This window comes from Fragaria vesca, linkage group LG3, assembly GCF_000184155.1.
Source record: "Fragaria vesca subsp. vesca linkage group LG3, FraVesHawaii_1.0, whole genome shotgun sequence".
NCBI lineage: Eukaryota > Viridiplantae > Streptophyta > Magnoliopsida > Rosales > Rosaceae > Fragaria > Fragaria vesca.
In genome coordinates, this window is record NC_020493.1 from 16,114,756 (window position 1) to 16,120,929 (window position 6,174).

At 39.3% G+C, this 6,174-nt stretch overlaps 1 non-coding gene across 1 annotated transcript; it reads right to left on the reverse strand.

Moving 5' to 3' along the window:
* Window positions 1-2,120: 2,120 nt before the first annotated feature.
* LOC101295611 lies at window positions 2,121-5,544 on the reverse strand. Its single transcript, XR_184380.1, has 4 exons — window positions 5,277-5,544; window positions 3,167-3,225; window positions 2,304-2,338; window positions 2,121-2,137 (listed from the first exon to the last, which is right to left on the reverse strand). It is a non-coding gene; the product is annotated as an uncharacterized LOC101295611 (transcript).
* Window positions 5,545-6,174: the final 630 nt, after the last annotated feature.

The following is a 6,174-nucleotide window of genomic DNA, read 5'->3' on the forward strand; positions in this document are numbered from 1 at the left end:
TACTGCTCTACTGTGCATGACGATGGTGTTGGTTGTTGGACAATGTTTGGTTAATTTATGATCATATTAGAACTGCAGAGCATGATTTTGAGTTGGGAATGATGTATTGGCTATGTGCTTTGCAATTTAAGTTGAGATGGCAGATTAGGACTGAACGGTGCCAACAACGATGGGATGGTGTAAGGGAGACGAGAAGAGTGACAATGAATTTAATATGAGCGTGCATGGTGTGTAATTAAGAAACTTTCGGAGAAAGTGAGAGGAAGTGTGGGATTGAGAACTTGGGTGTCCTTATCAATTTGAGGACTTACACCCACACAAATTCCAGATTCGATACAGTTGTTATTGAAGGTGAAGAATTAGTATAAAATGATGAACTACGAGTAGCTTGATCCCTTTAAAAGGGTACGTAAGCAGCCCGATCAAGTTTTGGGTGCAGCCGCAAATTAACAAAATAAATTTAGGTTCCAAACGCAGTAAAACTGCGTTGTTGTTTTGTTTGAGAATGAGATCCTATCTCATTTTCGATTTTAGGATTTTCTTATTTATTTTATTCGTTTTTTTTTTTAACACCTGGGTCAAAGTGTTACACTTACCAATCTCATGGGAATCGGAGTAGTGGCGCGAGACTCAGAGGGTCGTCTCGTTGGTGGCTCCTCCAAGTCTGGTTTAGCAGCATCTGCGCTTAAGGCAGAGGCCATGGCGGCATCATCAGCGAAGGAGCTCGCAAAAAAACTCCGGTTCCAATCAGTCATCTTCGAATCAGATTCACAAAACTTGGTTGATGCGATTAATGGTTCGAAGACTTCACCACATTGGAGCCTCATTCCCACAATCAATCGGATCAGCCATGACTCTTGTTTCTTCAGAACCTTCTCATGGAGGTTGACTCCCCATCAAGCGAACTCGGCAGCCGATCATGTTGCCTCGCTATCCTTAAGGAAGATGTGCCCTGAATCTTGGGTTATTCGACTCCCATCTTCCTTGGTCCATATTCTATCGAGGGATGGTCTTCCTTGTCCTCCGGCAGCATCATGATTTGGCAACAAAATTGGCGTTGACTGCACTGACTCTTATCATATGAGAAGTCGTATCGTGTTCGTCTGCTCCAGCTCTAGGAATTAGATGCTTTCTGTTTTGTTTTTTCCAGTGTTTTGGTTATGTTGTTCTTTCGTTAGTCTCTATGGGCCTTTCTTTTGTTAGGTTGGGTCCTCGGTTTGCTGTTTGTAGCTTTTGGATATGGAGCATCTTTGTAGTTCCTATCCTTTCTCTTTTTTATGGAAGAGCGTTGTCCAAAAAAAAAATGATCGGTAACATAAGCTGAGTAGGGGAAGTTGTTAAAAAGTTGATAGTTAATATAATAAAATATGGAGCTGAAGTTTACACTCCTAATTAAGTGGGAGGTTATGCCCAGTACCATTTGGTCTAGTGGCATAGTCTCCCCTTTAGTAAGTAGGAGGTTGTGAGTTCAACTCACGCTCTGATAAAAAAACAAAAAAAGTAAATGAGAGGTTGTGAGTTCGACTCACGAAATTGTAATATTTGAGTTGTTTTCCTGATAAAAAAATTGTAATCCACACTCCTTCGATAATTATATGACAAAACTACCCCTACATTACGTCATTGTCGCGTCTCAAAACTCCATTTTCTGTCTCCGTCTTCCCTTTGTTCATTTTCTTCTTTTGCCTTTCAAAATCCTCTTCATATCCTTTAAATTTCTACTTCTTCCTCATATATCGTCCTAAATTTCTACTTCTTCCTCATATATCGTCCTAAATTTAGGACGATATATGAGGAAGAAGTAGAAATTTAAAGGGTATGAAGTTGATTAAGATTTAATGTCAGGACCTACCCCGAATTTCTGGAATAAACCCTGCGGGACCCATCTCAAGGGAAATTTTACCAAAATTTTGGCATAACCTCCCTTGAAAATGGGTAACCCTACCTGAAAGAAAAATCACCAATTCCCACACACTTCTAAAACAATTTAATCCACATCTTCTGGAGCCATCTGCTCCCCCAAATAAACATCCACCACCTCAACTCACATAATAAATCAAAATAATTTCATGAACTTAATCTCTCATACAAACATACCAAATATGTCTTTTTCATCACTCTTAAGTGGAGTCATAACCTCTTAGCACACAACCACAATAAAAACAATATCACTTAGAATATCCCATAGTTATCAGAGCAACTACTATGAAAGAAGAAAAATACATAGGTAGGTTAAACTAGTAACCTATGAGAGAAAACTAGATGAGGTGGGAAATATGACTCGCCTCCTACCCTCGCCAAACAGAACTCTGCAGACTGGTCATTTAAAACGAAAAGCCTAGTGGAAAGCATTTAAAACGTTAAAGTAAGTGGACAAAATAAATAATAAAAATACGGACTTAATGATAGAGCATTGAAATCAATTTAATGCTTTTCCCATATTTTTCATTGAGAAAATATTTATGCATGCCATTCTTGGAAATCTTTCCGAAAATAATTATAGACAAAACTAATGAACCAAACCCATTGGTTCCCAATAAATCAATAAGAATAGGGAAGAGGTTTCACCACAACAATGAGCCTCCCAGGCTATAATAGCGTCCCACGCTAAGCGCTCTACTCACATATGATGAGGACCGCTAGTAAGGCTATAATAGCGTCCTACGCTAAGCGCTCAACTCTCATATGATGAGGACCGCTAAATAATGGCTAGCTAACAATAAATATATATATATATATATATATATACCGATCGGTTGCCTCCTAGGCTATAATAGCGTTCCACGCTAAACGCTCTACTCACATATGATGAGAACCGCTAATAAGACTATAATAGCGACTCACATATGATGAGGACCGCTAATAAGGTTAGCTAGCAATAATCTATATATCAACCATTTTATGGTGAAGTACAATATTAAAATAAAAAAACCACACTTCCCCAAATAAATTATAATAAACTCATAGCGCACAGTACAGTTCGCAACTATACATGGAAATTATATAAATCACTTGACACGTCCCACGTGTCAACTAAAATTAGCAAGAGAGTTCCGGAAAAAAATAAGTGGAACTCGATAATCCAACAAAATATTATATCTCCAAATGCCTTTGAAATTAAATAACTTTAGCGCATGCATGATATCAAAAACAAAGGTCCACTCACTGTGCTTGGCTATGTTTGCCGACGGCCCGAGGCTTCCTCCAAATTATCCTCCTCACGTCCTGAACAATAAATAACCATTAAACCTCCATACTAGGATACAACTTTAATAAAATTTTCAAAAGAAAGAGGAAGCCTATAATTTCCATTTCTCTTGCCCAACTTCTCCACTTATTACCTAATAAGGCTCACATTACTCCACACTTACCGAAAGCCATAATTTAACCTTTTTTAAACTTTAAAACCTGCTAAACTAACCGCCGGATTTCCATTCGAATAACCACCTAAATCCTTAATCATTAATAAATCCCAAACCTTAACAAATCTCCTCCAAAAATTCCCAACTATACTTCATTAAACTCCTCTTATTCAAACCAACCCAAAAAGCATGAAAAACTGCCCCTAAGGGGCGGCGGCGCCGGCTGCGGCAGGCAGCCGTATTCCGGCGAGGGCCAATACTTCTCAAATTTTCACAGAATATTCCTCTCATCATGCTCAACAACATTCATAACTAACACTTAGTCCATTTCTGAGCCTAACTAGGGTAATCGAACCAAAACTTCCATAAATCCCTAAAAACTTCAATTATACATTTCTCCACAACAACAACGAAATAAACTAATTCCTTTTGAGGGATTACTCACCTTGATGAGGGCTACAAGATGAGCCAAAAATTCTGACCTATGGCGGCTGGGATTTCCGGAGAAAAGCTTCCCGGCGTCTCCGGCGGGTTTTCCTCCTCTCCGGCTGGTTAGAGGCTCGGGCACTAGGCCGGGGAGAGAGAGGAGGTGGCGGGGGTCCGGACTGGCGTGGAGTGGCGGCTGGTGGCTGGCCGAACAGCGGCAGGCCACGCTGGGGAAGTCCGATAGAAAAGAGAGGGCTCGGGGCTCGGGGGCTTGGGGGCTCGGGGAGAGAAGAGGGAAGGGAGAGAGAGAGAGTGAGGGAGTGTGTGTGGGCTGCTCACACCAGGTCCATAACACTTAAACCCAAAAATTATAACCACTAAAAATTACCCCTTTCTACCATCTCACAATTTACTCTTTTAAATAATAACTTTTTCATGCTAACTCCGATTTTAACTCATAGCATGTCTACGAACTCGTAATAACATCCTCGATGACTTTCATGAAGAAAGTTTTCCCAAATTCCAAACGGAAGAAAAAGTCAACTCTAGGGTCCTTAAGTGGTAAACGGTTACTTAACACGGTAAAAGACCAAAATAACACCAAAGTAAATAACCCTAAAATAACTTAAGAACCGGGGTGTGACATTTAAAGGGTGGAGTCGGGAGCTAAGGTGCACACTTGGTTGAATCCAATCTCCTCACTGATTTTCATTTCTTCTTTACCATCTATGCTACTTAGTCGAACTAATCTCTTCTACCTTAAATAACTTTATAAGTCTCTCCATCAAATTCAAATGAAATCATGATTAAGAAATTAAACACTCAGCAAATTACCAACATGTAATTTGGATTTGTAGTGTTTGTGTCACACCCCCGTCCCGACGTCAGTGAGTTTAAGCACCGAACATCGATTTCGAGGTGTGAGTGAGTGTTACAAAGCGGAACGTAAACAAAAACACTATCTTCTAGGTTCTTCTTTCTAGCTCGTCGTCTACCCTCTTCCCGGCTCGATTAAATCTAAATACTTCTCTGTAAAAAAAAATATCAGAGATGGGTGGGTAAGCAAAACTACGCACTCAGTGAGTAGACCAATGTAATATGCCCGCAAAGCCATATCAATTTACCCACGCTACAATATATGTATATCGTATACACATCGAGTCACACAATTCATTACATCGCACAATCCCTTCTTATTGGATATCCTTCAATTTAGTGATTCTCATGAGAACCTAATGACCTTCAAGTCTTATATCACCGTGTGTGTCACATCCTTACTTCGACATAACCAATCAAGAAGTTCACATGTTCCATCAGTAGTCAAACAATGGATCCAGCATATCATAATATATAAATACCGCATATTTCGCAAATCGACATGCTTCACTCGAAAATAGAGAGATATTTCGTAAAAGATCAAAATCATGTTTTCTGAATATTTTGATAACAAATAAGAATATTTGAAACATATTACACAAATCCACTCACCTCGTCAATAGGAATCCCCACCACGAATACTGATCGTAAACCGAGCCTCCTGAAACGAGTCATCTAAATTCACCTTTGGATCTAACCCAAACCTCAACAATAGAAAGAGGACATTGAGACGAACTCGTAGCACTTCGTAGATTTAGAATCGGAGTTACGGATCAAAAGTTATGATCCGCCGAAATTTAGTCGCAAAAGAAAATCTAGAGAGAGAAAGTGACGAAAATTGAGGAGAGAGAGAGAGTAAAGAGATGAAATATAGAGAGAGAAAGTCTGAGACGGAATGAAAGGGACTGAACTCAATTGAGATGAACCCGTAGCACTTCGCGGATTCAGAATCGGAGTTACGAATCAAAAGTTATGATCCGCCGAAGTTTAGTCGCAAAAGAAAATCTAGAAAGAGAAAGTGACGAAAATTGAGAAGAGAGAGAGAGAGAGAGAGTAAGAGTAAAGAGACGACATATAGATAGAGAAAGTCTGAGACTGAATGAAAGGGACTGAACTCAATTTATAAGGTAGATTTGCCACATGTCATGCCACCATTGGTGGAAAAGATGACACATGTCAATCCAACACAAAGCCATTATTTCCTTATGCCGCTATGCGACATGTGGCAGATGACTAATCATGTTGCTGATATCAGCGTCAGCTGGTCCCTATCAAAATGTCACATGTTTCTTAAACAACCAATTAGAAAATATCACGTCAACATATCGGATAAACATTGAACAATTGATAAAAATTGCTTGGGAACCCGATAATTCACTGAAAAATGCTGTGAACTCCTGGCGACCTCTACATTCTATTTCTTAGAAGAAAAACACATTTTTAGAAATTTTAAAAATCGAGATGTTACAGTTTGTGACCGATATCAAAACTTCAAATTTTAGAAATTGTT